The 26,636-nt window shown below is 42.0% G+C and overlaps 1 protein-coding gene across 2 annotated transcripts in view; it reads right to left on the bottom strand.

Moving 5' to 3' along the window:
* Nucleotides 1-26,636, bottom strand: part of LOC138481183 (chemokine XC receptor 1-like) — a 110,668-nt gene that overhangs the window by 26,877 nt on the left and 57,155 nt on the right. The window contains exon 3 of one of the 2 annotated variants that reach the window (XR_011274204.1): nucleotides 17,920-20,192. The exons of the other annotated variant lie outside the window; for it this stretch is intronic. The gene's annotated coding sequence lies outside the window, so the exon portion shown is untranslated. Of the gene's footprint in view, nucleotides 1-17,919; nucleotides 20,193-26,636 lie in introns of those variants that run through there. 2 annotated transcript variants of the gene reach the window in all.

The raw sequence follows: 26,636 nt of genomic DNA on the forward strand, positions 1-26,636 counted from the left end.
GCTGAACAACTTGTGTTCCTCAGGAATGTCTTTATAAGCATTTATTGATTTCAATGAGAAATAATTCCCTCTTTTCATCAGCCAGTGTGCAAGTGACCTTTTTCTCAAGTGTTCATCCACTTTTGGAATTCCCTTGATATTCAGGTCACTCTGGGGAATCACCGAGGCCGGAATATGGATGAGTACAATGGAACACACTCCTCCCCATTTCTTGGGAAACTTCATATATTCTCTGGATCCACAGGCCCAATATCAACCCATTAGGACAGCAGTCCCCCTCCTCATTCCTGGGATATCAATTATGTTCTTACACCCTTTATTCTCTCCAACTGGGATTTTACCATTGCTTTGGAAGCACATAGTCGCATTAGTCAACGGGACTACAGTAATTAATCCTGATTCACCATCTACCCATGTCAGCAATTTAGAGTTCTTGGCCCATGACTTTAGGCACTCATCGTTCACTTTCTGCACCTCTTGCACTATTTCCTTCCTCAGCAGATGAGCCGCACAGGATATCATCCCCTCTTCCATCCATTGGTTGTGATCACTCGTCCATAGATTAACAGAAGTGAGCGCTCCCAGCATCCAGGCATTCCAGTGTTTTAAGTTTTGTCAGTGCAATTCATCCTCTTAATTTCTTCAATTATTACTTTGTCCTGTCCCAAGGAAGGATACGCAAGCATCTTGTCTGATATAATCATCCTGGTAGGGGAATGTCGGTCTTGATCACCATCGCAGGGTTTCCCAGCTCCCTTGGAACTGTCCACTGGTAATACATGCTGCTAGATGGCTGAGGTATGTCGCTTCATGTGCTGACATCTCTTTTGAAATGAATGTTCTTATTGTACTCATGGCATAAGGTAGACATAGCAACTCTCACCAGATGCTGTATTCCCCACCTTTTTCATATGTTAATACCACATATTATTCCTCAAGTGAGACGAATTATCAAGATACATATTTAACCCCTGGTTATCTTCTTCTGCACCCCTCTTATGTCTTTTGACATGCCCAAATGGTTAAAAGAAATTATCATCATTTGTACTTCTACTGGGAAAAATCACGTGTCATGTTTTCAATTAAAGAGTTGCAAGTTGGTGTGAAGTAATTCGCACACAGCCAATAGGTCTAATAATGAGGTCTTAGTATGCTTGGTGATCAAAAGAGTTCATTGCCAAAATTGATTCCAAACGCGTGTTAGTTTTATTCTTGAGTTCAGCCAACACGTGTTTCGACGATAGGTCATTCTCAAGGATGGACATTTGTAAATTAATTCCATTCATGGAATTTACAACAAATGTTACAAAATAGGAATTATAAAAATAAATAAAAGCAACCGCAACATAATGACATGGAATTAAATCCACATGAAAAAGTAAACCAATGCAAAAATAAGTGGTTAAATAAAAGTTTGATAAGATGTTTACAAAGGAAAGGGTAACATACCATGATGGGCCATCGAAAGGGCATGAAAGAGAATTGCACAGGTAAATCATAGTCAGTAAAAATGACACTCATAGTGAAAAATTGTTTCTTATAATCCATATATGGAAAATATTATATTCATAATAGAACTGTTCTCCAAATTATCTTAGCATTTGAACATGTTATTGGTAACAGTATCGGGAGCAGTAGTGTGCGGCACCTTACAGCCCCTGCCTCATGCTTCAATGGTTGTGGAATTGGTGGGGAGTAATGGCAAAAAGATCCTATATGTGCCAAACCGTGATAACCAAAATTGCCAACAAACCTGACATCTGCAATCGTTAATACAAAAAAGGGATTACTTACAAATGAGAAAAGGTTTCTAAGCACAACCAATCCAACTATGCCCACAATGTATTTCCTGCCAAAGATACACAAGACATACGTTACATTGCCAGAGGTCAGGCCCATTAGGAGTGGGATAGGTTGGGCCACAGAGGGTTTGTCTAAGTACATCGACAATGTCATCGAAGAACATGTTCATTTGCTTCCTTCTTACATGAGAGATAGCACACAAGTGTTACAACTACTGTCTGAGATCCAGTGGCTGGAAGGTCATCTAGCCACCATGGATGTCACGGCACTGTATACTTCCATCAGCCATGACCTTGCAATTAAAACAATGGATTATACTTTTAAGGATTTTCCCACTCCCTACAGATTACATGTAGAAATGCTAAAGAGTTTTCTAAAATTCACACTTGAAAACAATGGGTTTCTATTAGCAGACAACTACTATGCCCAAATGCAAGGAGTAGCCATGGGGGCCAAATCTGCTCCTTCACTAGCCAACCTATTTATGGCAGAATATGAACAGACACATGCCCTGAGCAATAACCCATATCTGGATAACATCATCATGTGGAGATGTTACATAGACGGCATCCTGCTCATATGGCATGGTTCTGAGATACTGTTTGAGCAATACACACAGTATTTGAACTTCAATCGGTTTGGGATACATTTGAAAGGACATTGCAATAACTCATAGATTTTTTAGACCTTAATATTTAAATTACTGAAGGGAGACTAGAAACCAGAACATTTTGTAAAACAACAGAAGTAAATTTCACACTATTTGCTAAGAGCTGCCACTGCAGGTCCACAATCAGTAACATACCAGCTGGAGAATGTTATCGAGCGTGCCACAATTGCAGCAAAGAAACCTGTTTCTTGGAAGAATGCCAGTACTATTACAGAGATTCAAAGAAAGAGTATACTCGACAGATGTAGTTGAAAAGTCTTATCACAAAATGTGATCCAAAAAAAGGGGTTCCATGCTACAGACACATACCAAACAGAACAATGCATCCAATATAATAACGCAATATTCTAATGACAGTGATACACTTTTTCGAATTGTCCAATGACATTGGAATATTTTACTTATGGATCAGGACTTGAGTCCATTCCTGGGCAAAAAACAAAATTCATTTTCACACAAACACCTACCATAAGGACGACTCTCTGTCCCTCATTTCTTGAGATAGAACAACCCGGGGGCAGTGACTGGCTCACCAAAACAAAAAGATTCCACAAAAGTGGCACATTTAACATGTTCAAATACACACAAAGAGACTGCCAGGAATTCCAAGACCGAAATGGTGTCGTAATCCAAATCAAAGATCTCATCAAGTTCAAATCCCCATCATCTGTGTTAGTGAGAATGTATGTGGGCAGCACAAGCAGACAGTTATGGGTCAGGATTAGGGAACACATGGCAAACTTAAACAGCCAATAAAACAAGCTACCTCTGGCCACACGCTGGCAAACATGCCAACAAATGGGCAATAAGAATGACCTAAGATTTATAGGTCTCATGTGGGCACATTGTGGCAAAAGAGGGTGTGCCCTTAAACTGAAACGGAGAAGAATGGAATCAAAATGCATATGTCGCGTACAATGTGTCAAACATGGACCTAATGCTGAACATGAGATGAATGGTTTTTTTGTAAAATAGACAAATCATGGTTATATTTTGAACTGTATATTAGATAAGGGAGCACAAGTGTGGGGTGACCATATTGCACTGCATCGGTGAAGCAATCCTAAATCCCACCAACATAATCATTACTGATATCACAATCCTATGACCATAAGGCATGCCAATGAGACCAAGAAACTAACGTAGCAGCAGGCCACCCCCAGCATAAGGGCACGGACACATGCACAGCCGACTAGTCATTTATGAATTTACAGTAGATATTATACCTTAGATCAGTCAAGTGAAAAGTAAGATCATTTCTCTAACCATGTTAACTATCATGGGCATATATGGCAATTTCACACCCATGGACGTCAATGCCAAATGTATAATAGTTAATCATAAAAGGACATTAACTTCATATCCCGATTTTGTGCATCCTGAATATTTACATTATTGAGCATACATTCGGATGATTATCAGCCATGCCAACAATACCTTTACACACCATTTTTTATCTATGCATCCACAATACCATTGCAATAATGGATGCTCATGGCACATGCTTAAAGAGTAAGTGTAAAGGATATCAACTTTACATCAATTTTGGGCAATTTTTCACTTTCTTCACTGTTTTTAGAACACAGGCAATTAACTATCAGCCACGTCAATGATGTGCTGATACACGCTATCTTGACTCAGCGCAGACTACACTGTAACTGAGACCACGTTCCTACGATCATCAGCCATGCCAAAGGTAGACTGTTATACTGGTATAGGGGTGCATTAATCATCAGTAAACCGGCACAGACCAGTGTACAAACTACCGGCCACATTTAGCCATGTCCTATAAATTACACCCTTATCAGACAAACGATACGGTAGATGTTATACTAAACAAATGAATAATTCCATATCAGGTGGAACCATGTGTCCGCTGGAATATCTGATTATCTCTCAGTAATATTACAAAACATATCAAGTCAAATGTCAAGTTCTGCATCATGACAAGGTGATGTGATACGCACTGATGCTACAGTCAAACGAGCAAGGGAAAGTGAAACTGAATATAATCACAAGCCAGGCAAGGCGCAGGCATGTAACGAGAAACGCGGCATCAGGGATCCAACCCAGGGATTTTCCGATCATTTCTGGTAAGTGAGCCGGGGAAGCCATGTACAGGCTCAGCCTTTTCTAAGTATAGAGAATATTTGACCGGACTATATATTATGCAGCCACTGCGGCAATTACAGGTATAGCAAAGCGAGTTACAATACGCATTGTACTTTTACAGGATAATTATCCGTGATACGAACGTCACAACAAGACCCATCAAAGGGCTACCCGGCAAGGGCGAGATTACGCCGCACAATCCGGGTAAGTGTCCCCACACAGCAACTAATTTTAAGACATGTTTTATAGAGACCTGCAGCATCTCATAGTTCATTATCAAATCTGTCAACAAGTACTGCAAATACAGATTATTGGTAAGCAAAACACAGACTTCATAACCCTATTTGCATGCATGCTATCACGGTTTTGCACATATAGGATTTATTTGCCATTACTCCTCACCAATTCCAAAACCATTGAAGCATGAGGCAGGGGCTGTAAGGTGCCGCAGACTACTCCCGATCTGGCAATCTAAGGTTTACTGTTACCAATAACATGATCAAATGCTAAAATTATTTAGAGAAGGGTCTATTATGAATATAATATTTTCCATTTATGGATTATAAGAAACAATTTTTCACTATGAGTGTCATTTTTACTGACTATGATTTACCTGTGCAATTCTCTTTCATGCCCCTTCGATGGCCCATCATGGTATGTTAACCTTTCCTTTGTAAACATCTTATCAACCTATTATTTAACCACTTATTTTTGCATTTGTTTACTTATTCATGTGGATGTAATTCCATGTCATTAGGTTGTGGTTGCTTTTATTTATTTTTATAATTTCTATTTTGTAACCTATGTTGTAAATTCCATGAATGGAAGTCATTTACAAATATCCAGCCCTGAGAACGACCTAGCATCAAAACACGTGTCGGCAGAACTGAAGAATAAAACTAACAAGCACACTTTAAATTAATATTGCCAATGAACTCTTTTGTTCCCCAAGCATACTAAGTCCTCATTATTAGACCTATTGGATGTGAGTGAATTACCTCACACCAACTTGTAACTCTCGAATTCCTTGGGGTAGTTGGGGTTCTACCGCCCAGTGAAGGTAACGCTGCCAGTGAAACTAACAGATTAAAGGGTTTGTGCGCACCAACCCTATGGTGACACCCTTTTTGATGCTTAAACTTGTTTTCAATTAAACCATCAGAATGATAAAGACTTTGGTATGTAAGGTACAGAAAGAGGAAAAGAAAGCACATGCATATGTATATCATGCATAAGAGTCTAGAAAAACATTTTGTGTGCCACGCCATTTCTTGTTGAACTGCTTGCCTTTGTGCAACTGCATTTTCTACTTGCTGAATCATCTTTAATGCATATACTCAAATTACATTCGTAGTTGCACAATCTGCTCAATTATCGCAATCAAAAGCCTTCTTATAGCAGGGCCGTGTTTTGGATCATGGAGAAAGGTGAGAATATTAACATCTCTCCTAACGAGGGTAGGGTATGACTGAAGTATAAACACAAACACCGAAACCACAAACCTATGCGTGTCACTATCGGCTGCTTGAATATGTTACTTTTAAAATATATTTCTTCTAAATAAATCTAGGTATTGATCTCTTTTCCAATGTTTAATAAGGAAATGGAACTTGGGCATAGTGCTGATGTGATTTTACTTTTTTAAAGAATCTCTAAAAAGTAAGTTTAAGCTCTGGAATTCTCTGCTAATCTAAGCACTCCATGCTTATATTTTTAAGGAGTGTCCAATGAATTCCAATCCAAAAGAAATATATGTATTTTTCTTAATCACACGCTGCTCCGTTGACCTTCTTCTCGGTCATCGATCAAGTCTGCACATGCAGCAATTCTTCTTCTTGTCTTGCTTCACAGTCAGCGGGTACTAGAGGGAGTCTCTCCTTTGTACATTTTTACATCGCCCAAATGTAACCGTGCTCATCTTCCAACACTCTAACTGCAGTAGGGGAAGCTTCCTCTACTTGGTACAGTCCATTAAACCTTGGTTCATGCCATCTACGTGTGAAACTTTTAATAAGCACTTGCTCTCCAACATACAACTTTGGTGTTGGCAATAATTCGATTGGTTCAGTTACTGGGCCGTCCTCTTCCGTGTTCTTCAACCCCTCCCTCCGATGCTTGACTTGATCTGAAATTAAAGAAACACGAGTAGTCATACATGTCCAATAATCGTGCATTTCATCACCTAAAGCCTGTGCTACACTATGGGCATCATTTCTAACTCCAGATGGAGGCATAAGAGGCGTCCTCATGCAGCACCCTGTCACCGGTTCATGGGGTTTAAGGTGATGGTCTGAACCTGGCTGATTTCGAACGGCATACAAAGCTAGGGGTAGGCAATATAGCCATCCCTTTTTCAAAGTGAATCTAATCTTTGCTATTCTTTCTTTTAGCATGCCATTGAGCCCCTCACATATCCTGTTTGCTTGTGGATGATCAGCAGAAGAAAACGTATGCTTTATGTTCAATAAAAGCCCTAATTGTTCAAATTGACATTGACAAAGTGTGGGCCATTGTCGGACCTTAATACTTTGCACACACCCCATCTCGGAAATACCTCATGCACTAGGAAATTCACTGCGTAGGTTGCATCAGGATGTGTAGAAGGACTGGCTTCGATCCATTGAGAAAAGGGACACACCGCTACCAATAGATACCGATATCCATTACATGTCTGCAGCATATCGCTGTAGTCAATATGTAAATGCTGTAATGGGCCATTTGGACACAGTATTACTCCTCTGATTGTTCTTAGTGTATGCCCAGCTTTGAATTTCTGACACACAATGCAATTCACAATGAACTGCAACGCGTTCCAATAGATTGGGAACAAACCAATCATCTGCAATAGTGGCAGGAAGACGTTCTCGGGATATATGCGCGGGGTAATGCAGCTGCTCTGTTGCGACTTTTAGTACTGATGCTGCGATCACTGGCTTTCCAGTGCTTTCCTGTCTCCATAGTACTCCTGTGGGGGATAAAGAACCCCCCTATGTCTCCATAGCTTCTGCTCTTCTTGTGGGGCTCTAACCCTGTATCTCGAGTAGTTGCGTAATTGACAACATATTTAATCCCTCTTGTACTAACATTCTTCTAGTTAATACTTCTTCACATTTTCTGTTTCGAAACTCGAAATTTTGGAGGAATACGAAACCCTTTTCGCTTCTAAGTCTGTGGCTTTGTTTCTGCGAGAAACAAAGTCTATTTGCTTAGTATGCACTGCGCACTTTACGAATGCTACAGTGACTGGGAGTTGTAGTGCCTTAATGAGCCTGTCCAATAGAGACGCATGTTGCACTGGAGTGCTGTCGGCACAGAGATAACCTCTCCTTTTCCAATGTGACAGCCCTGCATGTACGGTTGGCATCACATAGGCAGAGTCATTTTACAGCATCACTTCCTGATCTTTGTTTCTCAAGCGTAACAATAAGCGCTACCAATTAGGCTGCCTGTGCTGAAAAATGGGATGTAGTCTTGCACTCGCCACTACCTCAATTTCACCATTTAATCTCTGTTTTACAACGGCGGATCCTGTATGCCTCAACCCACTAGTTTGATACATTTTTGAAGAACCATCAATAAAAATAATCTCTCCTCCTGCTAAAGTATTTTATTTCACAAGGGGTATATCATACAATTCAACATAGTTAGCGCAATCGTGTACATGATCACCTTCTTCTATAGGTTCAGCTATAAACGTGGCTGGGTTCACTATTTTACATCTCACATTTTTAATCGCTGGATTAGAAATCATTTTTTCATTTTATTTCAAAGGTCGATGGCCTTTGTGTCATGAATGTGCTTTTGGGTTTCTCTAAAATGGCAAGAAGGCATGCTCCACTTATAAAGTCATTGCACAGCCCGTGGTACATGGTAATACTTGTGGATTTCTCAATCGCAAATGCAGCAGCAGCCAAAGATTCTTCGCATGGAAAATGTCCTCTCATAACTGGATCTAAAATCCCACTGTGATATGCCAAAGGTTTATAACCTAGTGTCGTTCTTTGTGTGAGTACTGCTGTCATTACTGATCCATTGGTGTGTGAAAACAAAAAATATGTTTTCTTTATATTTGGGGATTCTCAAAACTGGAGCCGTACAAATTGCTCTTTTTAATTCCTCAAACCCTTCCTCCATGTCTTCAGTACATTCTATCTTTTTCTCACCAACTTGTGCTTTCTTGCAGAAGCAATTTTGTGTAGGTGCTGTAGTTGAATACCCAGGCCCTACAATAATTGCATAGGCCCAGAAATTGCTGCATTTGTCTCACTGTATTTGGCTTTGATGTTTTCATAATAACCTCTGCTCTCTCAGGTGTCACTTTCTTTCCTTCATATGAAATTAACTGGCGTATGTACAATACCTCTTCCTGGCAGTACTATAATTTCTCCTCATCTGTTTTGTATCCTTTGTCATTAACTGAACAGAGTCCTGCCTACATTCATCCTCTGTTTCACTACAGATTAATATATCATCTATGTACTGAATTACCACACTCTTGAGTTCAATATTGCCTAAATCCATCTGTAGTAGCCTAGTAAAGATCGACGGGGACTCACAGTACCCCTGGGGCAAACAAGTATGTTTTAGTCTTTATTGTCTGAACGTTAAGGAAGTAAGATCTTGTGAGTCTTTGTGCAACAGGATCGAGAAAAACAGATTTTTCAAATTGATCACTGTGAAATACTTAGTTTCAACTGGGATGCTACACAATATTGTCGCAGGATTTGATACTAATGGAAACTCTGCTTCTGCAATCTGATTAAGAGGGTGCAAGTCCTGGATAAATCTCCACAACCCCCTTTTGATTTTTTAATCGGATACACTGCAGTATTGCACAAGGAGTCTGATGGCACTAGGATTCCCTGTTTCATTAATGCTGTGATAGTCTTAAATATGCCTTCATGAGCTTCTCGGGACATGGGGTACTGTTTTGCTCGCGGTAAAATTTCTCCTGGCTTGAGTTTTATTTTAACCTCCCCTATTCCCTTCAAAAGGACAACGTCATATGGGCCCATAGTCCAAAGGACACTTGGCACCTATTCTATGTCTTCCTGAAAGAATGCTGGTCTTTGCTGCATCATTGCCATTCACTGTGGGATGTCCCTTTTCTCAATCTTTTCCAATATGCAATGCTTATTAACATGACCTCATCATCTATACGTTTATCTCTGAACATATCTTCATCTGTTATATCAGTCAATCTGTATCCCTCCTAAAGAACTATCACTGTTCCCCATGATCGGCCTTCATCATCTACTCCTTTGAGCATTGCTATCTCCCCTCGTACTATAGCTGCTTCCAATTCCAAGGGAATAATCTCCCCTTTTACTCATCCATGGGTACATGTGGACTAAATATAAATTCATCAGGTATCCTCACAATGTTCCCTGCTAATCCAGTTAGCCATGTTAATAAAATGCTCACCCCATACATGAAGACTTCCGAATCTACCGGAACCCCCTCATAGAGCCACTTGTTATGTAACTACCAGTATAAACTCTCCACCATTTAAATAGTGTATTCTTGGAGTGGAGCACACTATTCATTGATCAGTTAACTGGCTTTTGTCACGAGGGGACAGACATGTCACATTCCCAGATAGAAACAGGTAATTGATCAGTAAAAGGAACTACATTTGTAGCTCCAGAGAACCCTTGAACATTTATGGCAATCCCTGACATTTGGTATTTTCCCTCCCTTATACATGAGCAAGTTGCGCCAGGGTCTACAAGAAAAGAAAATGATTTGCTTCCTATCGTCACATCGACCCTTGGTTCCTCTTGGCGGTCTGGTGTTACCGATAGTACTGAACACATCAAGTCATCCTGTGAGTTGTCCTATTGAGGGTACACATTCATCCCTGTCCCCGTAAAAGTGTTCCCTCCTACCAGTGATACACCCTATCCTAGGGGTTAGTATTTGCCCTGTGTTCACATTCTGTTGTATCTGCATAGGTGCTTGTTGTGACTGCCCTTGTGGTGGTGCATTTGAAATGGCCCCTGTTGTTGTGCCTGCTGTGTTTGTGGTGCCTGTGCCTGATAGCATATGTGATCCTGGGCATAGCCCACTAGTGTTTGTGTGCTGTATGGCAGTGGATGACCTGTTCCCCCTCTTGAGTTTTGCCCATTCTGTTGCATGCTTCCTCTGCTTCTACATACACGTGCAATATGCCCTGCCATCCCACAATTCCAACACAATGGGGGTGGCCCTGTGGCAATCCCACCATTATATCCTCCCTGAATGTTCCGACTTCCACCCTGGGCATTTTGAAATCCACCTTGTGTGTTCTGCAATCCCCCTCCTCTTCCTCTAAATACTCCAGAACGCCTTCCTCGTGGCCAAAACCCATACCCACTTTGATCCACTAGGTGTACATTATTCACCTGCGATGCACACGTTATTTCTTGCATTCATCCTCCTTCCCCACTTGTCAAGACTGCCCCTTCTATAGCAAATGTTGACAATTTCTTCTGAACTAACTTGGCTTCCTCAATCTTCCTTTTCTCATCTTTCTTTCTATTCCTCTCTTGCAACAATCTACAATGATACACAATGGTCAACTGTATTGCAGCCTAAGGCTTCGCTTCCATTCCTACTTGTTTTTTCATTTGTCTCTGTATCTTATCACTGTGCCTTAACTAATCCCTGGCACAAAATATGATAGAGTAATGCCACTGTTTTTTCCCAAAGTTTCAAGTGTCTCAAGCTGCCATCTCTCTTGAATATCCTGAATATAAGCAACAGGGTCTTCATCTTCTTTCATTTTACATGTCGTAATTGCACCCATATCTGACATATCAGGATACTTTACCCTAAGAGCCTTCCAAATCCTAGAATTATTAAATGGTGCTCCATCATGCGCCGTGTTTTGTGCTGTCACACTTCCATATCCCGCTCATTTCCAAATGTCATCAGCTCTCTCTCCAAGAATAGCTGCTAATAGACCTTGTATGTCCCCTGTGGCCAACGTATTTCCCCCTGTCATTTTCTCAAATTCTTATATCCATTTCCCAGCTCCTGAAGTCAAACTGGGTAACTTGTAATTTGAGTTATCCTTATCCATCTGAGGCCATGAAATATACTGCAGTCTGGCTCCTCCTTTCTCTAACAATGGGAATTGTGTGAACCCCATCCCATAACTGGATTATTCGGTTAGTCAATGCAGGGGTAATCACCCCTGTTCGTTTTCGTGCTGGTAACAACCTTAACCTACTCACATAGGGTGGGGACCCTTCTCTCACACTACACAATCGTCTCCGGGAAGGTTTGGGATATGGTATAGAATCTAGCGTTCTTTCCTTAGGGTTTTCCAGATCCGACCATCTTACCTCTTTGTCGAAGCTTTGACTTCCCAAACGGACACATGCACCCTCCCCTTCTTTCTCACGACCTGACTCCCTTTCTTCGTCTGACATTGCTACACCCCAACTGGTATGACAATCATCCTCTTCTTCCCTATCTAAATCGTATCTACTCAAAGACAATGCTCTGCGTTCATCACTGAACATGTTTTCCTCCTTATCCTGTGGTTTTGGTATTGCGGATTGTCTGCCGCTCCCCCGAGTGCCATACTCACTGTTCTTTCTTATTTGCTGATACAACTTATCGATCCTCTCTCCAATACCTTCTGCATAATATCTTTCCTCTTCGTATGCTACTTTAAGTATTTCATGAGCCACTTCTCTCATTGGAAACATTTATTTAATCATTTCCCATCATCCCTGTATTTCATCGCTCTGTCTTATTCGTTCTTTAAGAACGAGACTGGCGTCAACACCTCTGCCCCCACTCCGCTCACAGCCTCTCCTGACCCTTTTGCTCCCGACCCCCTAACCAACCCTTCCCCTATTTCTCCCCCAATCCTGGCCGTTCTCCTAGGTACCACCCTCCTGCTCCTTCGGACCCCCTTGTCCCATATCCTCCCTTCCTGCTGATGGGCTACAAGCGACCACCACAGTGAGGCCCCCATCCGCCGCCGCTCTGCGCTGTGCCCTACCCTCCACAGCCCATTTCTCCCCATAACCTCCCCCACTGCACCTTCCAGCTGGACTTTAGTGGCCCTGCTGATAATACTCAGAGCCTCCCCAATGCCTTGGCGTCCACCAAGCCCTTGTTTCCAGGTCCCTTCCTTGCCATAATTAGCATCTAAAATTAATTCAAATAAATGCTGCTGCCCCTGCCGCCCTCCCAACTAAGCTGGCACACCCGAGCCTTGATAGAAACTCCCTGCGGGCCTGCCTAAATATATCTGATGAAGCAGTACCAGTCTTTCTCCTGCCACTTGCGGAACTGCCCCGAATTATAATAAGCCCCATGTGGCCTGTAGGCACTGGCCCCTTAAAAACAAGGAGGTTCTCCTTACCAGAATGAAATGGCAAGGGAACGTGACCCCCACACTCTTGTAATAATAATTACTTGCCCACGAAATGTTCTTCTAGCCCTATCAGCCCCACCCCCCTCTACATCTCTCCTGGCAGGGTAAAATACTATGTACCCCGTTGTGAAGCCCCAGAGCTGTGGCTGCACAGCCCCACACAACAATTCTCTTCCTAAACGTGTGTGTGCATTTTGTTTTTCTAGTTCAATGATACCAGAACCTTCAGGGGCCAAGTCTCTTGCCTTAGAAGCCCTGATGGATCAAAACAACAAACAAATAAAAGTTCCTTTGGTAATCTTGTACCTTGGGCAATTGCTCTCCGCCCCTTGGATCTCCCTCTGCCGGGCTTGGATCCTTCTTGCAACTTGGGGCTCCCTCCGTCGGGTTCACTACGGCCATTCAAATGCAGCTTGCAATATTTAAGAACTTTTAATACAGTTCATGATTTCCTAATACAGTTTGTGATTTGCTTCACCTCGACAGAAAGCATGGATTCCCTTTTCCTAGCTTTCTTTCGGCATCCCTCTGTCGGGTTCACACTTGTCTAATTCTGCACAATGTTCACGTTTGCCAAATATACAGTTTACTTTACTTTGTCACGATGCAGGATACACTTCCCTTAGCTTTCTCCTCGCACTGGAGCAGACTTTTGAGTGTATGAGGGATTTGCATAACCCTTGTAGGACCACTAAGACACCTCACACCACCTTTTCCTAGGGCCTTCTGGTACTTGCAGTTTCAACGCAAAAGGGGCCAATGAGATTCCTTCAAATGAGCACTCCTGCGGCGCCTGACCACTCTGCAGCTGACCCTTCTTGGGATTTCCCAAAAGTTCAAACACACACAAGTTCTTTGTTTGCAAGTTCTTGCGTTCATTTATTGTTGCCACTTGCAACCTTGGGCTCAACACAATTCGGTTTTGCTATCAGCTTCCTCTGACTGACCGATTGCGTCAAGTCCGCTGGCCTGGCTTGCTTCTGGAGTCAAGGACAGTACCACAATAGCCAGAATGCCTCCCCGCTTGTGTTATCAATGCGCGCGGCCCCCTTGCACCGTTAACATCTGTTCCTCTTCATACCAGCTGTAACTCCCGGTCTTATGATTCTTTCGGGGGCTTCGCAAAGGGCAAGAGACGTTTCTCCTTCGTCGTCCCTCCAGGTCTCAACGCCTTTCCCCTCCGTTCGAACTGACGGTTCTGTGTATCTGTTTCCTCGTGTGTTCAGCCTTGCTTGTAGTGTGCTCTCGTGCTCCACCTTTTATCCCTGTTGCTCCACCTTTTATCCCTGTAGGGAAGGTAAAGGGCTGTCAGGTGTGTGTCATTGTTGTAAATTGCCTGACTCTGCCTGACCCTTGTGTTGGGACATGTCAGGTAAGCAGCTCTGGTGTTAGTCCATTGTCTGTTACGGTGTAAGAAAGTGTTTGTGCCAGAAAAGGGGGGTAGAGCTTCTAAATATCCTGCAGGGTAGGCTGAGGAAAAGGTGTTACAAGGAAGGGGGTACCACGTCTCAACCTTCATGTCCTACTTCAACTCCCGGAAGACCCCTCATACAGATGATCCTCCCCCACTGGTCCACCACCAGAAACTGGCTCCAATAGCGATTGCAGTTACCTGTCTACCTGAATGACAGATCTCCGGGGACTAACGGGTGAAACACCTTCAGGTTTCTCACAGAGGGCACTCGCTATCGTGTCTGGAACTACAAGTTCAAGCCCTATTTTCATCCTTGACTCACGTGACAAGAGACCACGAATCTGTTCTTTCAGCAAGCTTTTAAATGCTTAAATGAATTAGGACTTGGCAGCTTCAGTGTTGTTCTTCCACCTTAATGTGAGAGACTTCATCCTCTACACACATGTTCCTCTTCAGCGTAGATGCTGACCTCCACCTCTCAGTTCTTGGCTTCAGGCCAGACAGCCTCCCAGCACAGCCCCAACAACCTGCTATTCTAATGTGACACAGCCCTTCCTTTTCTCTCCGTGCTTCTTTGGCTTACTTATTTCATGATACCAATGTCCAGTTTCTCTACAATGGCGGCACCGCCTGTATTCTATTCACTACTCATAGCTTAGCCTATACAATGACTGGATCTATCTTGCATTCCAGCGTGTGTACATTTTATATACTTCTGACTTCTGCAGCACTTCTAACATGTAATCTTCTTCTTTTACACTTTAAGGTTCGCTTGAGTCTTTACTTCCTCAGTTCTCCTCTAGGATTCATACATTGGGCCTCATTACGAGTCAGGCGTTAAGGGGTTAACGGCGCCGTAAACGGCGCCGACCCTTAACGCCTGATTACAAGGTCCCTTAGCGCCATGGTGATTTTAACGCCTGCTTTTTGCAGGCGTTAAAATCCGTGGCGCTAAGGGACCATGGTGCTAATTACGCCACCGTCATTTACGGTGGCGTAATTAGCGCCTTCCCCATTCCCATTATGCCCTATGGGGCAAAAATGGGAATGGGGAAGGGTAAAATGGGAAATGGGGATTTACCGCCCCACTCACCTTCGAATGGGGCGGTAAATCCGCCATCCACCATGGTGTAAACATAGTTTACACCATGGTGGTAAGGGTACGACCCAGGCGGTAACTTACCGCCTGGGTCGTAATGAGGCCCATTGTATTCATTCATTATGTCAGGACTTTGTGTACACTTTCTTATGACATCATCAGTCCATGTTCTTAGCTCTTTCTCATATTCCTTCAGGAATTTCCTTCTGCAGGCTGTCATCAACTGAAGGGTACATTCGATTTGGTCGCCTTAATGGATATGGTCTTCCAAATACTTGATGCAGTATTGGTACAATATCTGATGTTATACAAGGCACAGTCTCATGTCTCCAATACAAGGGAGGAAGAGGGGCAGGATCTTGCACAGATGTGTACGTCTGCTCCTCTACATTGCCCCCTCTGGTAGAGTCCTCAAACACCTCTTCAAGTTTTCCTGCTTCTTTGAATCTTCTCTTGAAGAAGGGTTTCGTTGGTATCCATATCTTCATCACCCTCTTCCGGGTGGCCATATTTCTGATGTGTTCGTCCACACTCCAGGTCCTGTAATTGCATTCTCCCCACGGCATACAGAAGACCCAATGTCTCACATAATTCTTAGGATCTCTTGGATACTGGAATTTCGTTCCTTCAGGTGCCACAATACCTGCTTTTATGTGGTCTCTAATGGTACTTTCACTGTGCGTTGTCTTCTGTTTCATCCTTCACATCGATCATGATCTTCATTCAAACTGCTTTCTTTGCTTTTTTTTGGCATTGTCCAATTATTATCCCTATAACACAGAATCCAAACTTTATCATCACCAATATTGCTCCAAGGAACTTGAACACATTTGCCATCCAGTCAGGAATCCATGAAAATAAAAATGAGAACCAATCATCATCTCCAATAGCCTCTGTCTCCTCCTCCATTTTTCGTGTGCAGTTCTGTCAACAGAGTTATAGCATCCATCAGAGTCCAGTTCTCACTGTCATAAAATGGTATGAATGTACAGGTAGAAGGCACGACCTTACGCAAACACTTCCTTCCGTTGCTATAATTATGGTGAGGACCTACCTGTTCTGGAGGGTCATCAACCTTATGGCCCTCAACTATTTCTTTATGGCGTTAAATTCTTTTATAGTGGCATTGATTGTCTGTAGCAGCTCCTATCTGGTAATTTGTAACACTTTGTTATACTCTACTGTTTGCAGTCCAGGCATGAATATAGATGTCATTATCATAGCAGTCTTGCTGAACAACTTGTGTTCATCAGGAATGTCTTCATAAGCATTTATTGATTTCAATGAGGAATAATTCTCTCTTTTCATCAGCCGGAGTGCAAGTGACCACCTTTTTCTCAAGTGCTCATCCACTTTTGGAAATCCCTTGATATTCAGGTCACTCTGAGGAATCACCAAGGCTGGAACATGGATGAGTACAATAGGACACACTCCTCCCCATTTCTTGGGAAACTTCATATATGCTCTGGATCCACAGGCCCAATATCGACCCATTAGGACAGCAGTCCCTCTCCTCATTCCTGGGACATCAATTATGTTCTTACACTCTTTATTCTCTCCAAATCGGATTTTACCATTGCTTCAGAAGCACATTGTCGCATTAGTCAATGGGACTACAGTAATTGGTCCTGATTCACCATCCACCCATGTCAGCAATTTAGAGTTCTTGACCCATGACTTTAGGCACTCATCTTTCACTTTCTGCACCTCTTGCACTGTTTCCTTCCTCATCAGATGAGCCGCACAGGACATCATCCCATCTTCCATCCTTTGGTCGTAATCACTTGTCCATAGATTAACAGAAGTGAGCGCTCCCAGCATCCAGGCATTCCAGTCTTTTAAGTTTTGTCAGTGCAATTCATCCTCTTCATTTCTTCAATTATTACTTTGTCCTGTCCCACGGAAGGATACACAAGCTTCTTGTCTGATATAATCATCCTGGTATGGGAATGTCGGTCTTGATCGCTAGCGCAGGGTTGCCCAGCTCCCTTGGAACTGTCCTGTGGTAGTACATGCTGCTAGATGGCTGAGGCACTTCGCTTCATGTGCTGACATCTCTTTTAAAATGAATGTTCTTACTGTACTCATGGCATAAGGGATTAGAAAGTAGACATAGAAACCCTCAACAGATGCTCTATTCCCCACCTTGTAAGTACAACATATTATGACTCAAGTGAGCCAAATTATCAAGATAAGTATTTATCCCCTGGTTATTTTTTTCTGTATCCCTCTTATGTCGTTTGACATGCCCAAATAGGTAAAATAAATTATCATCATTTGTACTTCTACTGGGAAAAATCACATGTTATGTTTTCAATTAAAGAGTTGCAAGTTAGTGTGAAGTGATTCACACACAGACAATAGGTCTAATAATGAGGGCTTAGTATGCTTGGTGATCAAAAGAGTTAATCGCCAAAATTAATTCCAAGTTATGCGTGTTAGTTTTATTTCTCAGTTCAGACAACACGTGTTTCGACGATAGGTCATTCACAAGGCTGGACATTTGTAAATGAATTCCATTCATGGTATTTACAACAAATGTTACAAAATAGGAATTATAAAAATAAATAAAAGCAACCACAATGGCATGGAATTACATCCACATGAAGAAGTAAACAAATGCAAAAATAAGTGGTTAAATAAAAGGTTGATAAGATGTTTACAAAGGAAAGGGTAACATACCATGATGGTCCATCGAAAGGGCATGAAAGAGAATTGCACAAGTAAATCATAGTCAGTAAAAATGACACTCATAGTGAAACATTGTTTCTTATTATCCATAAATGGAAAATATTATATCCATAATAGAACTGTTCTCCAAATTATCTTAGCATTTGAACATGTTATTGGTAGCAGTATCAGGAGCAGTAGTGTGTGGCACCTTACAGCCCCTGCCTCATGCTTCAATGGTTGTGGAATTGGTGGGGAGTAATGGCAAATAAATCCTATATGTGCAAACCGTGATAGCCAAAATTGCCAACAAACCCGACACCTGCAATCGTTAAGAGCCTTTACTCACAAATACAAAAGTGGGACTCACAGGGATTACTCACAAATGATGAGAAAAGGTTTCTAAGCACAACCAATCCAACTATGCCCACAATGTATTTCCTGCCAAAGATACACAAGACATACGTTACATTGCCAGAGGTCAGGCCCATTACAAGTGGGATAGGTTGGGCCACATAGGGTTTGTCCAAGTACATCGACAATGTCATCAAAGAACATGTTCATTTGCTTCCTTCTTACATTAGGGATAGCACACAAGTTTTACAACTACTGTCCGAGATCCAGTGGCAGGAAGGTTATCATCTAGCCACCACAGATGTCACAGCACTGTATACTTCCATCAGCCATGACCTCGCAATCAAAATAATGGATTATACTTATAAGGATTTTCCCACTCCCTACAGATTACATTCAGAAATGCTAAAGAGTTTTCTTAAATTCAAACTTGAAAACAATGTGTTTCTATTAGCAGACAACTACTATGCCCAAATGCAAGGAGTAGCCATGGGGGCCAAATCTGCTCCTTCACTAGCCAACCTATTTATGGCAGAATATGAACAGACGCATGCCCTGAGCAATAACCCATATCTGGATAACATCATCATGTGGAGATGTTACATAGACGGCATCCTGCTCATATGGCATGGTTCTGAGGAACTGTTTGAGCAATACATACAGTATTTGAACTCCAATCGGTTTGAGATACATTTGAAAGGACATTGTAATAACTCTTGCATAGATTCTTTAGACCTTCATATTTAAATTACTGAAGGGAGACTAGAAACCAGAACATTTTGTAAAACAACAGAAGTAAATTCCACACTATTTGCTAAGAGCTGCACTGCAGGTTGACAATCAGTAACATACCAGCTGGAGAGTGTTATGCATTTTCTGCTTGCTGAATCATCTTTAATGCATATACTCAAATTACATTCGTATTTGCACAATCTGCTCAATTATTGCAATCAAAAGCCTTCTTATAGCAGGGCCATTTTTTGGATCGTGGAGAAAGGTGAGAATATTAACATCTCTCTTAACAAAGGTAGGGTGTGACTTAAGTATAAACACAAACACTGCAACCACAAACCTATGCATGTCACTTTCGGCTGGTGGAATATGTTACTTTTAAAATATATTTCTTCTAAATAAATCTGGGTATTGATCTCTTTTCCAATGTTTAATAAGGAACTAGCGCTTGGGCATAGTGCCGATATGATTTTACTTTTTTAAAGAATCTCTAAAAAGTAAGTTTAAGCTCTGTAATTCTCTGCTAATCCATGCACTTCCTGCTTATATTTTTAAGGAGTGCCCAATGAACTCCAATCCAAAAGAAATATATGTATTTTTCTTAATCACACGCTGCTCTATCATCCTTCTTCTCGGTCAACGATCGAGTCTGCACATGCAGCAATTCTTCTTCTTGTCTTGCTTCACAGTCAACGGGTACTAGAGGGAGTCTCTCCTTTGTAGATATTTACATCACCCAAATGTAACCGTGCTCATCTGCCAGACACCCTAACTGCAGTAGGGGAAACTTCCTCTACTTGGTACAGTCCATTAAACCTTGGTTCATGCCATCTACGTGTGAAACTTTTAATAAGCACTTGCTCTCCAACATACAACTTTGGTGTTGTCAATTATTCGATTGGATCAGTTACTGGGCCGTCCTCTTCCGTGTTCCTCAACCCCTCCCATCGACGCTTGACTTGATCTGAAATGAAAGAAACACGAGTAGTCATACATGTCAAATAATCGTGCATTTCATCACCTAAAGTCTGTGCTACACTCTGGGCATCATTTCTAACTCGAGATGGAGGCGTAAGAGGCGTCCTCATGCAGCACCCTGTCACCAGTTCATGGGGTGTAAGGTGATGGTCTGAACCTGGCTGATTTCAAACGGCATACAAAGCTAGGGGTAGGCAATATAGCCATCCCTTTTTCAAAGTGAATCTAATCTATGCTATTCTTTCTTTTAGCATGCCATTGAGCCTCTAACATATCCTGTTTTCTTTGCTTGTGGATGATCAGCAGAAGAAAACATATGCTTTATGTTCAATAAAAGCCCTAATTGTTCAAATTGACATTGACAAAGTGTGGCCCATTATCGGACCTTAATACTTCGCACACACCCTATCTCCGAAATACCTCATGCACTAGGAACTTCACTGCGTAGGTTGCATCAGGATGTGTACAAGGACTGGCTTCGATCCATTGATAAAAGGGACACACCACTACCAATAGATACCTATATCCATTACATGTCTACAGCATATCGCTGTAGTCAATATGTAAATACTGAAACGTGCCATTTGGATGCGGTATTACTCCTCTGATTGTTTATAGTGTATGCCCAGCTTTGAATTTCTGACACAATGCAATTCATAATGAACTGTGCAACGCGTTCCAATAGATTGGAAACAAACCAGTCCTCTGCAATAGTGGAAGGAAGACGTTCTCGGGTTATATGCGCGGGGTAATGCAGCTGCTCAGATGTGACTTTTAGTAATGCTGCTGCGATCACTAGCTTTCCAGTGCTTTGCTGTCTCCATACTGCTCCTGTGGGGGATAAAGAACACCCCCTATGTCTCCATAGCTCCTGCTCTTCTTGTGGGGCTCTACCCTGTATCTCGAGAAGTTGCATAATTGACAGCATATTAAATCCCTCTCGTACTAACATTCTTCTAGTTAATACTTCTTTGACATTTTCTGTTTCGAAACTCAAAATTTCTGAGGAATACGCAACCCTTTTCGCTTCTAAGTCTGCGGCTTCGTTTCTGCGAGAAACAAAGTCTATTTGCTCAGTATGCACTGCGCATTTTATGAATGCTACAGCCACTGGGAGTTGTAGTCCCTTAATGAGCCTGTCCAATAGAGACGCATGCTGCACTGGAGTGCTGTCTGCACGGAGATAACCCCTCCTTTTCGAATGTGACAGCCCTGCATGTACGGTTGGCATCACATAGGCATAGTCACTTTACAGCATCACTTCCTGATCTTTATGTTTCTCAAGCGTAACAATAAGCGCTACCAATTAGGCTTCCTGTGCTGAATAATGGGATTGTAGTCTTGCACTCGCTACTACCTCAAATTCACCATTTAATCTGTGTCTTACAACTGCGGATCCTGTATGCCTCAACCCACTAGTTTCATATATTTTTGAAGAACCATCACTAAAAATAACCTCCCCTCCCGCTAGAGTATTTTATTTCACACGAAGTATATCATAAAATTCAACATAGGTACCGCAATCGTCTACATGATCACCTTCTTCTCTAGGTTCAGCTATAAACGTGGCTGAGTTCACTATTTTACATCTCACATTTTTAATTTCTGGATTAGAAATCATTTTTCATTTTATTTCAAAGGCCGATGCCCTTTGTGTCATCAATGTGCTTTTGGGTTTATTTAAAATGGCAATAAGGCATGCTTCACATATAACATCATTGCACAGCCCATGGTAATACTTGTGGATTTCTCAATCCCAAATGCAGCAGCAGCCAAAGATTGTTCGCATGGAAAATGTCCTCTCATAACTGGATCTAAAATCCCACTGTAATATGCCAAAGGTTTATACCCTAGTCTTGTTCTTTGTGTGAGTACTGCTGTCATTACTGATCCATTGGTGTGTAAAAACAAAAAATATTATTCTTTATAATTGGGGATTCTCAAAACTGGAGCAATACAAATTGCTCTTTTTAATTCCTCAAATCCTTCCTCCATATCTTCAGTACATTCTATCTTTTTCTCACCAACGTGTGCTTTCTTAACTGCTTGCAGAAGCGGTTTTGTGTAGGTGCTGTAGTTGAATACCCAGGCCCCACAATAATTGCATAGGCCCAGAAATTGCTGCATTTGTCTCACTGTATTTGGCTTTGGTGTTTTCATAATAGTCTCTGCTCTCTCAGGTGTCACTTTCTTTCCTTCATGTGAAATTAACTGGCCTATGTACAATATCTCTTCCTGCCAATACTGTAATTTTTCCTCATCTATTTTGTATCCTTTGTTATTAACTGAACAGAGTCCTGCCTACATTCATCCTCTGTTTCACTACAGATTAATATATCATCTATGTACTGAATTACCGCACTCTTGAGTTCAATATTGCCTAAATCCATCTGTAGGAGCCTATTAAAGATCAACGGGGACTCACAGTACCCCTGAGGCAAACAAGTATATTTTAGTCTTTTTTGTCTGAACGTTAAGGAAGTAAGCTCTTGTGAGTCTTTGTGCAACTGGATCGAGAAAAACTGATTTTTCAAATTGATCACCGTGAAATGCTTAGTTTCAACTGGGATGCTACTCAGTATTGTCGCAGGATTCTGAACTAATGGAAACTCTGCTTCTACAATCTGATTAAGAGGGTGCAAGTCCTGGATAAATCTCCACAACCCCCTTTTGATTTTTTAATCGGATACACTGCACGAGGAGTCTGATGGCACTAGGATTCCCTGTTTCATTAATGCTGAGATAGTCTTAAATATGCCTTCATGAGCTTCTCGGGACAAGGGGTACTGTTTTGCTCGCTGTAAAATTGCTCCTGGCTTGAGTTTTATTTTAACCTCCCCTATTCCCTTCAATAGGCCAACGTCATATGGGCCCATAGTCCAAAGGACACTTGGCACCTTTTCTATGTCTTCCTGAAAGAATGCTGGTCTTTGCTGCATCAGTGCCATTCGCTGTGGGACTTCCCTTTTCTCAATCTTTATCCAATATGCAATGCCTATTAACATGACCTCATCATCTATACGTTTATCTCTGAACATATCTTCATCTGTTATATCAGTCAATCTGTATCCCTCCTCAAGAGCTATCACTGTTCCCCATGATCGGCCTTCGTCATCTACTCCTTCAAGCATTGATATCTCTCCTCATACTATAGTTGCTTCCAATTCCAAGGGAATAATCTGCCCTTCTTCCTCATCCATAGATACTTGTGCTCTAAATATAAATTCATCAAGTATCCTCACAATGATCCCTGCTAATCCAGTTAGCCATGTTAATAAAATGCTCACCCCATACATGAAGACTTCTGAATCTACAGGAACCCCCTCATAGAGCCACTTGCTATGTAAATACCAGTATAAACTCTCCTACATTTAAATAGTGTATTCTTGGAGTGGAGCACACTATTCCTTGATCAGTTAACTGGAATTTGTCACGTGTATAACAAGGGGATAGATATGTCACATTCCCAGATAGAAACAGGTAATTGATCAGTAAAAGGAACTACATTTGCAGCTCCAGAGAACCCTTGAGCATTTATGGCAATCCCTGACATTTGTTATTTTCCCTCCCTTATACATGAGCAAGTTGCCCCAGTGTCTACAAGAAAAGAAAATGATTTGCTTCCTATCGTCACATCGACCCTTGGTTCCTCTTGGGGGTCTGGTGTTGCCGATAGTACTGAACACATCAAGTCATCCTGTGAGCTGTCCTATTGAGGGTACAAATTCATCCCTGCCCCCGTAAAAGGATTCCCTCCTACCAGTGATACGCCCTATCCTAGGTGTTAGTATTTGCCCTGTATTCACATTCTGTTGTATCTACATAGGCACTTGTTGTGACTGCCCTTGTGGTGGTGCATTTGAAATGGCCCCTGTTGTTGTGCCTGCTGTGTTTGTGGTGCCTGTGCCTAATAGCATATGTGATCCTGGGCATAGCCCTCTAGTGTTTGTGTGCTGTATGGCGGTGGATGACCTGTTCCCCCTCTTGAGTTTTGCCCATTCTGTTGCATGTTTCCTCTGCTTCTACATACACGTGTAATATGCCCTGCCATCCCACAATTCCAACACAATGGGGGTGGCCCTCTGGCAAACCCACCATCATATCCTCCCTGAATGTTCCGACTTCCACCCTGGGCATTTTGAAATCCACCTTGTGTGTTCTGCAATCCCCCTCCTCTTCCTCTAAGTACTCCAGGACCCCTTCCTCGTGGCCAAAACCCATACCCACTTTGATCCACTCGGTGTACATTATTCACCTGCGATGCACAAGTTATTTCTTGCGTTAATCCTCCTTCTCCACTTGTCAAGACTGCCCCTTCTATAGCAAATGTTGACAATTTCTTCTGAACTAACTTGGCTTCCTCAATCTTCCTGTTCTCTTCTTTCTTTCTATTCCTCTCTTGCAACAATCTACAATGATACACAATGGTCAACTGTATCTCAGCCCAAGGCTTTGCTTCCATTCCTACTTGTTTTTTCATTTGTCTCTGTATTTTATCACTGTACCTTAACTAATCCCTGACACAAAATATGATAGAGTAATGCCACTGTTTTTCCCAAAGTTTCAAGTGTCTCACGCTGCCATCTCTCTTGAATATCCTGAATATAAGCAAAAGGGTCTTCATCTTCTTTCATTTTACGTGTCGTAATTGCACCCACATGTGACGTATCAGGATACTGTACCCTAAGAGCCTTCCAAACCCTAGAATTATTAAATGGTGCTCCATCATGCGCCGTGTTTTGTGCTGTCACACTTGCATATCCCGCTCATTTCAAATGTCATCAACTCTCTCTCCAAGAATAGCTGCTAATAGACCTTTTATGTCCCCTATGGCCAACGTATTTCCTGTCATTTTCTCTAATTCTTATATCCATTTCCCAGCTCCCAAAGTCAAACTAGGTAACTTGTAATTTGAGTCATACGTATCCATCTGAGGCCATGGAATATATTGCAGTCTTGCTCCTCCCTTCTCTAACAATGGGAATTGCATGAACCCCATCCCATAACTGGATTATTCGGTTAGTCAATACAGGGGTAATCACCCCTGTTAGTTTTCGTGCTGGTAACAACATTAACCTACTCACATAGGGTGGGGACCCTTCTCTCACACTACACGATCGTCTTTGGGATGGTTTGGGATATGGTATAGAATATAGCGTTCTTTCCTTAGGGTTTTCCAGATCCGACCATCTTACCTCTTTGTCGAAAGCTTCGACTTCCAAAAGGGACACATGCACCCTCCCCTTCTTTCTCACGACCTGACTCCCTTTCTTCGTCTGACTTTGCTATACCCCAACTGGTATGACAATCATCCTCTTCTTCCCTACCTAAATCATATCTACTCAAAGACAATGCTCTGCGTTCATCACTGAACATGTTTTCCTCCTCATCCCGTGGTTTTGGTATTGCGGATCATCTGCCGCTCCCCCGAGTGCCATACTCGCTGTTCTTTCTTATTTGCTGATACAACTTATCGATCCTCAATCCAATACCTTCTGCATAATATCTTTCCTCTTCGTGTGCTACTTTAGGTATTTCATGAGCCACTTCTCTCATTGGGAACATTTATTTGATCATTTCCCATCGTCCCTGTATTTCATCGCTTGGTCTTATTTGTTCTTTAAGAACGAGACTGGCGTCAAGACCTTGCTGTCTTCTATTCTGCTCTATTCCTTCTTCTACTTCCCTTCGATGTCTCTCGCATCTATTCTTGCCCTCTCTTCTTCTTGCTTTTGTGCCTCCCTTCTTATTTCTTCTCTTCATTCTTCCTCTACTCTTCTTCTCTGTAATCCTTTTTCCTTCACTCGTTGTGCCTCTCCTTCCTCTTTCTTTCTTTCTCTCCTATCCCTGTTTTCCTTTTCTTTCTTCCGACTTTCATACTTGCTTTGTTCCTCTGCCTGCTTTTTTTCTTTCTGTTGCTCTTCTATATATATATATTTTCCCGTCGTTCCCTGCTTTTCCTTCCTTGCTCATCCCCCCTAAACCACTTCTCTCGTTCCCTATCCTCCTTTTCTTGCTCTTCTTTGTCTTCGTTTTCCCTAACCTCCTCAATGCATTTTCCATGTAACATGAGTAATATCTGTCCTCCCATCCATTCGTTCTGTATAAGCGTTACCTCATCGGCCCTATCCTTCTCTCATTTCCATCTTTTAAATGCCTTGTCTATATCTGTTGATATATTTGATCTCCCGCCTCGTTCCTCTTTATCTCGTATGATCCTTCTTTTTACTCTCTTCTAGACTGTCATCATTGCTATAAGCGGGGGGGTGCATATACTGTGTTAATATACCCTGCCGCTGCCTTTAGTTCTTTTAAAGGATAAAATCCTGTCTCTTCTGCATCTACATTCTTAGTTTCAAGCAGAGTAAGAGGAGGCAAGGGCTCAATGCCCTCCCCTTTATGCTGATTAAGCTTCCACTCCTCTGGTGGC

The sequence above is a fragment of the Ambystoma mexicanum genome, chromosome 5p (assembly GCF_040938575.1).
Source record: "Ambystoma mexicanum isolate Mex_15411 chromosome 5p, UKY_AmexF1_1, whole genome shotgun sequence".
NCBI lineage: Eukaryota > Metazoa > Chordata > Amphibia > Caudata > Ambystomatidae > Ambystoma > Ambystoma mexicanum.